The sequence below is a fragment of the Myxine glutinosa genome, chromosome 1, assembly GCF_964187855.1.
Source record: "Myxine glutinosa chromosome 1, kmMyxGlut1.1, whole genome shotgun sequence".
NCBI lineage: Eukaryota > Metazoa > Chordata > Myxini > Myxiniformes > Myxinidae > Myxine > Myxine glutinosa.
In genome coordinates this window covers 12,919,771-12,934,489 of record NC_136261.1, presented here as the reverse complement: position 1 = coordinate 12,934,489, position 14,719 = coordinate 12,919,771, and the positions used below count along the sequence as shown (strand labels likewise).

Sequence of the window (14,719 nt, the reverse complement as noted above, 5' to 3'; positions counted from 1 at the left end):
TAACGCCAACATAGCGCCAACATAGTTTGCCGACGGGAAATAAATGAATACGCTCTCAAATGTGCCATCCGAGGCAGAGTCTGTTCGCCACGTTCGGCACACGTGATAGCTCGCTGCTCTCTGATTGGTTGAATCGTTTTTTGGACATAGCTCGGTAACTACTTCTGCGATTAATTTAAAACCTTGAAAAGGCACATCCTCGGGTCCCCAGCAATATACCTGGCAAGTTTCAAGTATATCGGACCGGTAGTTGTCGAGAAACAGCGGTCACAGACAAACATACATACATACATACATACAAACATACAAACATACAAACATACACACAGGGATTAGTGGAATTATAGATAGATTCCAAGAGAGTAGAGACCTGGAGTATGTTCTTTGTGGGGTTTTTATGATATTCCAAGAGAGTGGAGACCTGGAGTATGTTCTTTGTGGGGTTTTTATAATATTCCAAGAGAGTGGAGACCTGGAGTCTGTTCTTTGTGGGGTTTTATAATATTCCAAGAGAGTAGAGACCTGGAGTATGTTCTTTGTGGGTTTTTATAATATTCCAAGAGAGTGGAGACCTGGAGCATGTTCTTTGTGGGGTTTTATAATATTCCAAGAGAGTAGAGACCTGGCGCAGAAAGTAGAGACCTGGCGCATGTTCTTTGTGGGTTTTTATAATATTCCAAGAGAGTGGAGACCTGGAGCATGTTCTTTGTGGGGTTTTATAATATTCCAAGAGAGTAGAGACGTGGCGCATGTTCTTTGTGGGTTTTTATAATATTCCAAGAGAGTAGAGACCTGGAGCATGTTCTTTGTGGGGTTTTATAATATTCCAAGAGAGTAGAGACCTGGCGCATGTTCTTTGTGGGTTTTTATAATATTCCAAGAGAGTAGAGACCTGGAGCATGTTCTTTGTGGGTTTTTATAATATTCCAAGAGAGTAGAGACCTGGAGCATGTTCTTTGTGGGTTTTATAATATTCCAAGAGAGTAGAGACCTGGCGCATGTTCTTTGTGGGTTTTTATAATATTCCAAGAGAGTAGAGACCTGGAGCATGTTCTTTGTGGGTTTTATAATATTCCAAGAGAGTAGAGACCTGGCGCATGTTCTTTGTGGGTTTTTATAATATTCCAAGAGAGTAGAGACCTGGAGCATGTTCTTTGTGGGTTTTTATAATATTCCAAGAGAGTAGAGACCTGGCGCATGCCGCATGTTCTTTGTGGGTTTTTATAATATTCCAAGAGAGTAGAGACCTGGCGCATGCCGCATGTTCTTTGTGGGTTTTTATAATATTCCAAGAGAGTAGAGACCTGGCGCATGTTCTTTGTGGGTTTTTATAATATTCCAAGAGAGTAGAGACCTGGAGCATGTTCTTTGTGGGTTTTATAATATTCCAAGAGAGTGGAGACCTGGAGCATGTTCTTTGTGGGTTTTTATAATATTCCAAGAGAGTGGAGACCTGGAGCATGTTCTTTGTGGGTTTTTATAATATTCCAAGAGAGTAGAGAACTGGAGCATGTTCTTTGTGGGTTTTTATAATATTCCAAGAGAGTAGAGACCTGGAGCATGTTCTTTGTGGGTTTTATAATATTCCAAGAGAGTGGAGACCTGGAGCATGTTCTTTGTGGGTTTTTATAATATTCCAAGAGAGTAGAGACCTGGAGCATGTTCTTTGTGGGTTTTTATAATATTCCAAGAGAGTAGAGACCTGGAGCATGTTCTTTGTGGGTTTTTATAATATTCAAGAGAGTAGAGACCTGGAGCATGTTCTTTGTGGGTTTTTATAATATTCCAAGAGAGTAGAGAACTGGAGCATGTTCTTTGTGGGTTTTTATAATATTCCAAGAGAGTAGAGACCTGGAGCATGTTCTTTGTGGGTTTTATAATATTCCAAGAGAGTGGAGACCTGGAGCATGTTCTTTGTGGGTTTTTATAATATTCCAAGAGAGTAGAGACCTGGCGCATGTTCTTTGTGGGTTTTTATAATATTCAAGAGAGTAGAGACCTGGAGCATGTTCTTTGTGGGTTTTTATAATATTCCAAGAGAGTAGAGACCTGGAGCATGTTCTTTGTGGGTTTTATAATATTCCAAGAGAGTGGAGAACTGGAGCATGTTCTTTGTGGGTTTTTATAATATTCCAAGAGAGTAGAGACCTGGAGCATGTTCTTTGTGGGTTTTTATAATATTCCAAGAGAGTAGAGACCTGGAGCATGTTCTTTGTGGGTTTTTATAATATTCCAAGAGAGTAGAGACCTGGCGCATGTTCTTTGTGGGTTGTTATAATATTCCAAGAGAGTAGAGAACTGGAGCATGTTCTTTGTGGGTTTTTATAATATTCCAAGAGAGTAGAGACCTGGAGCATGTTCTTTGTGGGTTTTTATAATATTCCAAGAGAGTAGAGACCTGGAGCATGTTCTTTGTGGGGTTTTATTTCTTCACATTATTTATTGTTATATCACGTGACTTTTTCAAGGTTCCCCACACCAATAAACCTAAACATTGACTGGGTTATTACAAGTCATAACATCTCGTTCATAAACTCTGATCAAGCCCATTGGGACAAAGGTTTGGTGACAATGTTGGATTTACAAAATAAATATAATCAAATAATTAAATCATCAGAACTTCGGAACCAATTAATCAAACACTTCAGATGAATCATCGAAGGACCAGGTTAATTCAGGTAAACAAACTTCGTTCCGGGTGATCTAAAAAGATGATTAAATAATGAACGTGATTTCAGTTCAGATCATTAAATAATGAAATATTTGTGATTTAAGGTGCACTGTAACTTCATCAACAAAAGGTAATTTTGCAACTCAGACGCATTATTCATGTTAAACCCCAACCCCCGTTTCTCATCCTAAATTATCATACCTGTTTATACCTCGGTGCAATGCGACGTCGATCGTTTGTCAACCGAATACCTGCAGTCGACACTTTAAAATGAACACGCCCCGCCCACACTGGCACGAACACGCCCCGCCCACACTGACACGAACACGCCCCGCCCACACTGACACGAACACGCCCCGCTGTCTATGATACGAACACGCGCCGCTCACACTGACACGCCAAGCCGCCTATTTAAGAGACGCAACGACTTCGTTTGCCGCACCCGTCAGCCGTCACACACTGACGTGGGGCAGAACGAATACCTGTTAATATATCATTGTGTTGTGGTTTAGGGTTTTCTTGTTTGTTTCTTTTTCTCTTTTTCCCTCATTTTCATTTCCTTCTTGATCGTCAGTGAGTCGAGGTGAGTTCATGTTGTGTTGTAGAAGGTAAATACCGTGTATGTACCTGTATCGATGTGATTTACCATTTACCTGCAGCTCGTGTAATCTAAAGTGAATTTACCATTTAATTTGTAAAATGTCGTTTTTCGACATCATCATCGATATTCAAAGTGAATGTTTTATGTTTAATGAAAGTTTTTCTTTTCCCGTCGAGTTCATGTCCGAGTGACGTTTCGTGTGTACATTTGTGTATTCGTAGTAAACATCGTCCGGGGAAACGTTTTTATCAAATAAACACTTTATCAAAGGTCGGAGCTGGTGTGGAGGTGAATTGTGCAGTTAAAATCATGAAAATCGGTTCAACTTAAGAGTTTGGGGAGAATCGTGTGCGGGCAGCGGGCGTCTGAACACAAAATGGGCGTCTTGCACCAAGTGCCATTGTACCTGCCTCGGGCTCAAAATGAAATGACACCAATTTAAAAACACGATTTCACTTCACGAGACGAATTCCTGGAATTCGTCCCGTTATTTAATTCCCGCACACGGTTCTCTCTCCAAACTCTTAATCTGAACCGATTTTCATGATTTAAACTGCACAATTCACCTCAACATCAGCTCCGACCTTTGATAAAGTGTTTATTTGATTAAAAAGAAAACGTTTCCCCGGACGATGTTTAGTTTGACCGGAAACTACTCCGACAATAACTACGATAGAGCAGACGGGAAAGGTAAACTCTTATTATGTACTGTATAGTGTATATGGTAAACTCTTATTATGTACTGTATAGTGTATATGGTAAACTCTTATTATGTACTGTATAGTGTATATGGTAAACTCTTATTATGTACTGTATAGTGTATATGGTAAACTCTTATTATGTACTGTATAGTGTATATGGTAAACTCTTATTATGTACTGTATAGTGTATATGGTAAACTCTTATTATGTACTGTATAGTGTATATGGTAAACTCTTATGTACTGTATAGTGTATATGGTAAACTCTTATTATGTACTGTATAGTGTATATGGTAAACTCTTATTATGTACTGTGTAGTGTATATGGTAAACTCTTATTATGTGCTGTATAGTGTATATGGTAAACTCTTATTATGTACTGTATAGTGTATATGGTAAACTCTTATTATGTACTGTATAGTGTATATGGTAAACTCTTATTATGTGCTGTATAGTGTATATGGTAAACTCTTATTATGTACTGTATAGTGTATATGGTAAACTCTTATTATGTACTGTATAGTGTATATGGTAAACTCTTATTATGTACTGTATAGTGTATATGGTAAACTCTTATTATGTACTGTATAGTGTATATGGTAAACTCTTATTATGTGCTGTATAGTGTATATGGTAAACTCTTATTATGTACTGTATAGTGTATATGGTAAACTCTTATTATGTACTGTATAGTGTATATGGTAAACTCTTATTATGTGCTGTATAGTGTATATGGTAAACTCTTATTATGTACTGTATAGTGTATATGGTAAACTCTTATTATGTACTGTATTGTAGCGGACACAAAAGCCCACTGGCGTGGTGACATCATTCCACGCACCAAGTGGGCGGTGGCCACGCACCAGGGGTAGGCGTGGCCTCATGATATACACCGGGCGCCCAGCCCGGAACAGTACAGTGTTACAGTGCAGTCTTACAATAAAGACGTTTATATGTTACCGCTTGTCCGCTTCCTCCTTGCTCACAAGCAGCGTGCGTAACGCCGCGCTTTACTGGTGACCCTCGACGTTGGATCTGCCGTAGCGATCCTTCCGAACACGACGCCATGGCAATGGCGATTAAACTTCCCGAATTTTGGGAGGCCCAGGCCAAGGTCTGGTTCGTTCAAGCCGAAGCCCAGTTTCAGCTTCGGCGCCTCACCAACGACGACCTGCGCTACTGCCATGTCGTCGCCTCCCTCGGGCCCGGCACGGCCGCTCGAGTTGTGTCCGTCCTTCGCCACCCACCGGACGGCCACAAGTACGAGACACTCAAGCGGCTACTCCTAGCCACGTTCGGCCTCACGGACGACGCACGTGCCGACCGCCTCCTGGATCTCCCCGAGCTCGGTGAGACGCGCCCGTCGGTCCGAATGGACCATATGCTGTCCCTGTTGGGCGACGAGGCCCCCGGTTCGCTATTCCGGGCGCTTTTCCGTCGCCAACTTCCAGCGCAGGTTCGCCTCGCGTTGGCCGGGACCGGGCTAACGGAACCCCGAGCATTGGCGGCCGAGGCGGACAAGTACTTCGCCGCTTCGGACACGCGGGCGAGCGTTGGCGTGGCCGTCACGGCCTTCGACGCTGATGTTCCACAGCATCATCTTCTACAGCACGCTGATGTTCCACAGCATCATCTTCTACAGCACGCTGATGTTCCACAGCATCATCTTCTACAGCACGCTGTGGTTCAGCAGCATGCTGATACGCACCTCGTGAACGCCGCCACGCCCCGCCCACCGCCGCGGCGAAAACCGCCACCGCGGGGAAACCCGTCAACTCCACCGGCCTGGCGGAGCCAGCCGCGCTCCTCCAGCTCCACCACCTGGTGCCGGTTCCACGCCAAGTTCGGCCACGAAGCTCGGCGGTGTCATCCGCCGTGCTCCTTCAACGGGTCGGGAAATGCCCGGGCCGGCGCTCAATTGTGGCGATGAGCGCCGGCCGTTCGAGCAGCCTGCTGTTCATAACGGACACCTTCTCCGGGCGCCGTTACCTGTGCGACACGGGAGCACAGGTGAGTGTCATTCCCGCCGGCACGTCAGACAAGCACGCCGCGGGTGGGGGCCCCGCGCTGCTTGCCGCGAACGGGACGCCCATCCGTACGTACGGAAAACGCTGCCTCTCTCTGCGGTTTGGAGGGCAGGTTTTCCGATGGACGTTCGTCACCGCCGACGTGCCCATGGCACTGCTTGGCGCGGACTTCCTGTGCGCTAATGGGCTCCTGGTCGACGTCAAGCGCAGACGGCTTGTCCAGGCCGAGACGTTCAGCTCGCTCGCATGTGCGTTGCCCAGCTCAACGAGCGGCTTGCCAAGCGGCTTGCCGAACGATTCGGTTCCGGCCACGTTGGTCTGTACGTTTCCGGCAGCGGATGCATTCACCCGCCTCCTCGCCGGCTTCCCGGCCCTCACGCGGCCCACCTTCTCGGCGGGGGCCGTCAAGCACGGGGTGGCCCATCACATCCCCACCGTCGGGCCACCGGTCTACGCCCGGGCACGCCGCCTCGAGCCGACGAAGCTGGCGGTGGCAAAAGCGGAGTTCGCTACCCTGGAGCGACTCGGCATCGTTCGGCGCTCAGAGAGCGCTTGGGCGTCGCCGCTGCACATCGTGCCGAAGCCCGGCAGGGGATGGCGACCGTGCGGGGACTATCGCCGTCTCAATGACGCCACGACTCCCGACCGCTACCCCGTCCCCCACATTCAGGACTTTTCCGCCCGTTTGGCGGGCAGGTCCTTCTTCTCGAAGGCGGACCTCATACGCGGCTACCATCAGGTCCCCGTCAGGCCGGAGGACGTCCCGAAGACGGCGGTCATCACGCCATTCGGACTCTTCGAGTTCCTGCGCATGCCCTTCGGTCTGAAGAATGCGGCTCAGGCGTTCCAGCGACTGATGGACAGCGTCCTGCGCGACTTGGATTTTGTCTACGTCTACCTGGACGATATCCTCGTCGCCAGCGCGTCCCGCGAAGAGCACCTACGCCACCTCCGCACGCTCTTCGAACGCCTGGGCCAGCATGGCCTGATTGTGAACCCCGCAAAGTGCCGGTTCGGTGCCGCCACAATCGATTTTCTGGGGCACCGTGTCACCAGGCACGGTGCCGTCCCCCTGCCGGCCAAGGTGGAGGTGGTGAAGGGGTTTCCGCGCCCCCGTACGATCAGAGGGCTGCAGGAGTTCCTGGGCATGGTGAACTTTTACCATCGGTTCCTGCCCCGTATCGCCCAGCTCCTGCGCCCCCTGCACGAAGCTCTCCGAGGTAAGCCGGGCAAAGGCGACGTTACCTGGACCGAGCAGATGGACACGGCGTTCACGGGCGCGAAGCTCGCCTTGGCTAACGCCACCATGCTCGCGCACCCGGCGCCCGATGCACCGATCGCCCTCACCACCGATGCCTCGGACTACGCGGTGGGCGCGGTGCACGAGCAATGGGTGCGTGGAGCTTGGCAACCGCTGGCGTTCTTTAGCCGGCAGCTTCGCCCGCCCGAACGCCGTTACAGTACCTTCGACCGCGAGTTGCTCGGACTTCACTTGGCGGTCAGGCACTTCCGCCATCTGCTCGAGGGCCGGGCGTTCACTGCCTTCGTCGAACACAAGCCGCTGATCTTCGCGATGGGCAAGGTCACCGAGCCGTGGTCGGCCCGGCAGCAGCGTCACTTCTCGGCCGTGTCCGAGTACACGACGGACATCCAGCACGTCGCGGGAAAGGACAACCCGGTGGCGGATTGCCTTTCCCGGGCCGTCGCCCACGCAGTCCACCTCGGCATCGACTATGCCCGGATGGCAGCGGACCAGGCCGCTGACCCCGACGTCCAGGCCTTGCGGACCGCCGTCACGGGCCTCCGCGTCACCGAGGTGCCGTTCGACGGCGCGGGGGCGGCCCTCTTGTGCGACGTCTCCCTCGGGCGTCCTCGCCCCATTGTGCCCACGGGCTGGCAGCGCCAGGTGTTTGACACCATCCACGGCCTGTCCCACCCGGGTGTGAGGGCCTCCCAAAGGCTGATCGCCGACAAGTTCGTCTGGCATGGCCTCCGGAAGGCCGTCCGCGGCTGGGCCAGGACGTGCCTTGCGTGCCAGCGCGCCAAGGTGCACCGGCACACCCAGGCCCCTTTGGCCCCGTTCACGGTGCCGGAACGCCGGTTTGACCACGTCCACGTGGACCTGGTGGGACCTCTGCCCCCCTCGCGGGGTTTCACCTACGTCCTCACCATGGTGGACCGCACCACCCGGTGGCCGGAGGCCGTGCCCTTGGCGTCGACAACGGCGGCCGATGTCGCGCAGGCTTTCATCGCCACCTGGGTCGCCCGGTTCGGCGCCCCCTCAGACATCTCATCCGACCGCGGCCCCCAGTTCACCTCGGAGCTCTGGGGGGCGGTTGCGCAGGGGCTCGGGGTCCGGCTGCACCGAACCACGGCCTACCACCCCCAGGCTAACGGCCTGTGTGAGCGATTTCACCGCTCATTGAAGGCCGCGCTCCGGGCCACCCTCCGCGACGGCGGCTGGGTTGACAGGCTCCCCTGGGTCCTGCTGGGCCTCCGGACGGCGCCCAAGGAGGACCTGCGCGCATCCGCGGCGGAGTTGGTCTTCGGGCAACCGCTGCGGGTGCCGGGCGAGTTCCTCCCCGACTCCACGGCACCATGGTCCGCGGCACAGCAGCGCTCCGCTCTGCAAGAGACCGCCCAGAGGTTCGCCCCGGTGCCAACGGCATGCCACGGGCACCCACCGACGCACGTCGCCCCGGAGCTTCGCACGGCGGAGTACGTCTTCGTCCGCCACGATGCCCATCGGACACCACTGCGGCCCCCGTACGACGGGCCTTTCCGCGTGCTGGAGACCGGGGCGAAGCACTTCACCCTGGACATCGGCGGTACTCCTGACCGCGTTTCGGTAGACCGCCTCAAGCCGGCCCACCTCGATGTGGACCATCCACCGCCAGTGGCCCGACCCCCACGTCGGGGCCGCCCTCCTGCGGGCGGACCCCCGACACCGACCAGCCCCGCCGCCACGGCGCCCCCCGGTCCTGCACCCATCCCAGGGGCAGCCAGGGGCATCCCACCTGGTATCCCTGCACCCCGGACGCCGCCGATCGCCAGGGGGCGCTTCGGCCGGGTCATTCGTCTGCCCCGCAAACTGGCCCTCCAGGTGCGCGGGAATTCTGGGGGGGCGCGTGTGGCGGACACAAAAGCCCACTGGCGTGGTGACATCATTCCACGCACCAAGTGGGTGGTGGCCACGCACCAGGGGTAGGCGTGGCCTCATGATATACACCGGGCGCCCAGCCCGGAGGCCGGAACAGTACAGTGTTACAGTGCAGTCTTACAATAAAGACGTTTATATGTTACCGCTTGTCCGCTTCCTCCTTGCTCACAAGCAGCGCGCGTAACGCCGCGCTTTAGTATAGTGTATATGGTAAACTCTTATTATGTACTGTATAATGTATATGGTAAACTCTTATTATGTACTGTATAGTGTATATGGTAAACTCTTATTATGTACTGTATAGTGTATATGGTAAACTCTTATTATGTACTGTATAGTGTATATGGTAAACTCTTATTATGTACTGTATAGTGTATATGGTAAACTCTTATTATGTACTGTATAGTGTATATGGTAAACTCTTATTATGTACTGTATAGTGCATATGGTAAACTCTTATTATGTACTGTATAGTGTATATGGTAAACTCTTATTATGTACTGTATAGTGTATATGGTAAACTCTTATTATGTAGTGTATATGGTAAACTCTTATTATGTACTGTATAGTGTATATGGTAAACTCTTATTATGTACTGTATAGTGTATATGGTAAACTCTAATTATGTACTGTATAGTGTATATGGTAAACTCTTATTATGTACTGTATATGTGTATATGGTAAACTCTTATTATGTACTGTATATGTGTACAAGGTAAACTCTTATTATATACTGTATATGTGTACAAGGTAAACTCTTATTATGTACTGTATTGAAGGAGCTGGGGCTCCCACGTCGATCGGAAGAATGGACGCGACAAAAAGCTGGAATTCATCCGAGTTGCTTTAATCAAACCAAACACTCAGGCACTCTGAAAAGCCCGTTTATCGGGCAGCAATATATATACATATTATCCCGGAGCGTTTGCCCAGGAAAGGCGAGAGGGGGCGTGGCCCAGCGTCCTGGCTGCGGCCTGGCAAGTTGAGGGCGAGCCTGCCCGGGCGTCCTGGACGAGCCCGGCATGGTGATCGCTCCGCGTCCTTGATAGGTGCAAGGCGATTGTGAAAACCCAGCGGTAGCCGCTACACACGTCCCCCCAGAATCGACTTGCACCGGCAGGGTCAATTTGAGGGGGGTCCTGATGACCCGGCCGAAGCGACCCCTGGCGGGTCGTGGGAGGGGGTCCGGTGTGGTGGTGGGCGGTCGAGTGGGGGGCACCGTGGACGGGGGGCGGCCTCGCCGCGGCGGAAGGGCCACCCGTGGTGGGTGGTCGACGTCCACGTGCGCCGGCTTGAGGCGGTCCACCGCAATCCGGTCCGACCTGCCGCCGATGTCGATGACGAACGACTTGTCGTCCCGTCGCAGCACCCGGAAGGGCCCGTCGTACGGCGGCCGGAGTGGCCCCCGATGTGCGTCGTGACGCACAAAAACATACTCCGCTGTGCGAAGTGCTGGGGGGACGTAGGACTGGGGGTCACCGTGGTGGGATGTTGGCACTGGGGCAAACCGTCGGGCGGCCTCCTGGAGGTCCGAGCGCTGGTGAGCTGCGGACCAGGGACTGGTAGCGTCGGGCACGAATTCGCCCGGGATGCGTAGCGCCTGGCCATAGACAAGCTCGACGGTGGATGCCTGGAGGTCCTCCTTGGGGGCCGTGCGGAGGCCCAAAAGGACCCACGGCAGCCGGTCGGCCCAACCGCCGTCTTGAAGGCCGGCCATGAGCGCGGCCTTCATGGAGCGGTGGAATCGCTCGCACAACCCGTTTGCTTGGGGGTGGTAGGCCGTAGTACGGTGGAGCTTGACCCCCAGGTTGCGGGCGACTGCGCCCCACAGCTTGGAGGTGAATTGTGGTCCGCGGTCTGACGAGATGTCCGCCGGTGCGCCGAAGCGGGCGACCCAGGTGGCGATGAAAGCCTGCGCCACGTCGGCGGTGGTGGTGGAGACGAGGGGAACGGCCTCCGGCCACCTGGTGGTCCTGTCCACCATGGTGAGCAGGTGTCTGAACCCCCGTGACGGGGGGAGGGGGCCCACCAGATCCACGTTGACGTGGTCGAAACGTCGTTCGGGCACGGTGAAACGTGCCAGCGGGGCCTGGGTGTGTCGGTGGACCTTGGCCCGTTGGCAGGCCGTGCAGGTGCTGGTCCAATCGCGGACGTCCCGACGAAGGCCGTGCCAGATGAATCGCGCCGACACCAGCTTCTGGGAAGCTTTCCGGCCCGGGTGGGAAAGGCCGTGGAGGGAGGCGAAGATGCGGCGTTGCCAGGTGACGGGCACGATGGGGCGAGGCTGACCTTGGGAGACGTCGCAGAGCAGGACAGTGTCCGCGAAGGGGATGTCGGCCAGGTGGAGGCCCGTGTCCGCCGCCCGGAGGGCTTGCACCGTGGTGTCGGTTGTTTGGTCCGCCGCCATAAGTGCAAAGTCCACGCCCAGGTGGACCGCGTTCGCGCTGGCCCGGGAAAGACAGTCGGCCACGGCGTTGTTTTTGCCGGCGACGTGCCGGATGTCCGTGGTAAACTCCGACACGGCGGAGAGGTGGCGCTGTTGGCGGGCCGACCACGGCTCCGTGACCTTGGCCATTGCGTAAACCAACGGCTTGTGGTCGACGAACGCCGTGAAGGGTCGGCCCTCCACGAGGTGGCGGAAATGGCGAACGGCCAGGTGTAGACCGAGGAGCTCACGGTCAAACGTGCTGTATTTGAGCTCGTTCAGCCAGAGCTGCCGGCTGAAAAAAGCGAGTGGCTGCCAAACCCCGTTCACCCATTGCTCATGTACGGCGCCCACCGCATAGTCGGAGGTATCCGTGGTGAGGGCGATGGGAGCATTGAGCACCGGGTGAGCGAGCAGTGTTGCGTCGGCGAGGGCCCGCTTTGAGCTTTGAAAGGCCGCGTCCATTGCTGCGGACCAGACGATGTCGTGCTTGGCCGGCTTGCCCCGGAGGGCTTCGTAGAGGGGCCGCATGAGTTGAGCAGCGCGGGGCACGAAGCGGTGATAGAAATTCACCATTCCCAGGAATTCCTGCAGGGCCTTTATGGAGCGGGGACGCGGAAACGTGGTGATGGCCTCGACCTTGGTTGGCAGCGGCACGGCCCCGTTCTTGGTGATGTGGTGGCCCAAAAAATCAACGGCCGTCGTGCCGAAGTGGCATTTGGCCGGGTTGACGATGAGGCCGTGCTTGCTGAGGCGCCCGAACAGTGTCCGGAGGTGGAGGAGGTGCTCGGCCCGGGACATGCTGGCGACGAGGATGTCGTCCAGGTAAACGAAGAGGAACGGCAGGTAACGCAGCACGCCGTCCATCAAGCGCTGGAACGCCTGAGCCGCATTGTTGAGGCCAAACGGCATCCGTAGGAATTCGAATAAGCCGAACGGCGTGATGATGGCCGTTTTAGGGACGTCGGCCGCCCTGACAGGTACCTGGTGATATCCCCGTATGAGATCGATTTTTGAAAAAATGACCCGTCCTGCCAGACGAGCGGAGAAGTCTTGGATGTGGGGGATCGGATACCTGTCGGGGGTGGTAGCGTCGTTAAGGCGGCGGTAGTCGCCACATGGGCGCCAGCCGCCCCCTGGCTTTGGGACGATGTGTAGTGGCGAAGCCCACGCGCTATCGGAGCGCCGCACGATGCCGAGGTGTTCCAAAGCGTCGAACTCGGCTTTGGCCACGGCGAGCTTGGCTGGGTCGAGGCGGCGGGCTCTGGCATAGACCGGCGGGCCCGTGGTTGGTATGTGGTGCTCGATCCCATGTCGTACTGCGACGGCCGAAAACGTCGGCCGCGTGAGGGCCGGGAACTCCGTGAGCAGGCGAGCAAACTCGTTTGCCGCCGGGAGGGCGCATGCCAGCTCGGTCGGAGCGGAGCTGCTCAATGTGCATACCAGGGAGCTGAAGGTCTCGGCGTTGATGAGGCGACGCCGTTGGACGTCCACCAGCAGTCCGTGTGCGCAGAGGACGTCGGCGCCTAGCAGAGCCATGGGCACGTTTGCGGTTACAAACGTCCAAGTAAAGCGTTGGCCGACGAAGCAGAGGGTGACGTTGCGCGGGCCGAAGGTGCGGATGGCCGATCCGTTGGCCGCAACCAAGGAGGGGCCGCAAACCGCGGATTGCATGTCCTGATCAGAGGCGGGTATGACGCTCAGTTGGGCGCCGGTGTCGCACAGGAAGCGCCGTCCGGACGCTTTGTCCGTGATGAAAAGTAAGTTGCCCGTGTGGTCGGCGCTCATGGCTGGTAATGAACGCCGGCCCGGCCGTTTCCCGGCCTGCCGAAGGTGCACGGGGGTCGGCATGTCTGGGCCTTCTGTCCGAACCTGGCATGATAGTAACACCATGCTTGGTCAGGTGGAGGCCCCGGTCGTCGTGCTGGAGGTGGTCGGCTCGGCGTAGCGGCCGCCAATTGCGTCGGCAGTTCGGTCGTCGACCGTGCCGGGTGCTCGGGCGCCATGGGCGTTGCGTCGGACGGCGGTGGGCCCCAGGTCGCTGCTGCAATGCGTTGGCCTGCCGCGGAGATCTTGTCGGCTTCCCTGGCGAGGGCGCGGGGATCCGTGATCGTCGTGCTTGCCAGGGCGAAGCGTACCGGGCTAGGCAGCTGACGGAGCAACAGCTCCCGGAACAGGAATGCCGGAGAGTGCTCGCCGAGCAGCGAAAGCATGTAGTCCATTCGCTCGGACGGGCGCGTGTCGCCGAGCTCGGGCAGGTCGAGCAGGCGCCGTGCGCGTTCCGCCGATGGGAGGGCGAAAGCGTCGAGGAGGAGCTTTTTAATCGCGCCGTATTTGTCAGCGGCTGGCGGGCTCTCGAGGAGGCTCAGGGCGCGGGCCGCGGTGGCTGAACCGAGCGCTGCTACCACATGGTGGAAGCGGGTGTCATCGGCCGTGATGCCTCGCAGGGCGAACAGGGAGTCCGCCTGGGCAAACCAAACCGCCGCGTGAGCCTCCCAGAAGGTAGGCAGTTTAAGGGCAACTGCCGTGTCCATGTCGGTAGGTCACCAATGTAGGAGCTGTGCTCCCACGTCAATCGGAAGAATGGACGCGACAAAAAGCTGGAATTCGTCCGAGTTTCTTTATTGTCACAAAACAACTCGGGTACTCTGAAAAGCCCGTTTATCGGGCAGCAATATATATACACACATTATCCCGGAGCGTTTGCCCGGGAAAGGCGAGAGGGGGCGTGGCCGGGCGTCCTGGCCGCGGCCTGGCAAGTCGAGGGCGGGCATGCCCGGGCGTCCCGGACGCGGCCTGGCAAGTCGAGAGCGGGCGTGCCCGGGCATGCCCGGGCGTCCCGGCCGAGGCCTAGCAAGTTGAGCGCGGGCCTGCCCGGGCATCCTGGACGAGCCCGGCATGGTGATCGCTCCGCGTCCTTGGTAGGTGCAAGGCGATTGTGTAAACCCAGCGGTAGCCGCTACAATGTGCTGTATATGTGCATAAGGTAAACTCTTATTATGTACTGTATGTGTGTATAAGGTAAACTCTTATTATGTGCTGTATGTGCGTATAAGGTAAACTCTTATTATGTGCTGTATATGTGCATAAGGTAAACTCTTATTATGTACTGTATGTGTGCATAAGGTAAACTCT

At 55.0% G+C, this 14,719-nt stretch overlaps 1 protein-coding gene across 5 annotated transcripts in view; it reads left to right on the top strand.

Annotated features, from left to right (window-relative positions):
• Positions 1-3,066: 3,066 nt before the first annotated feature.
• LOC137417979 (uncharacterized) overlaps positions 3,067-14,719 on the top strand; it is a 109,290-nt gene continuing 97,637 nt past the window's right edge. For 4 of the 5 annotated variants that reach the window (XM_078783314.1, XM_078783274.1, XM_078783220.1 and 1 more), the window contains exon 1: positions 3,067-3,254. The gene's annotated coding sequence lies outside the window, so the exon portion shown is untranslated. The remainder of the gene's footprint in view (positions 3,255-14,719) is intronic. The other variant, XR_013624321.1, reaches the window with a different exon arrangement.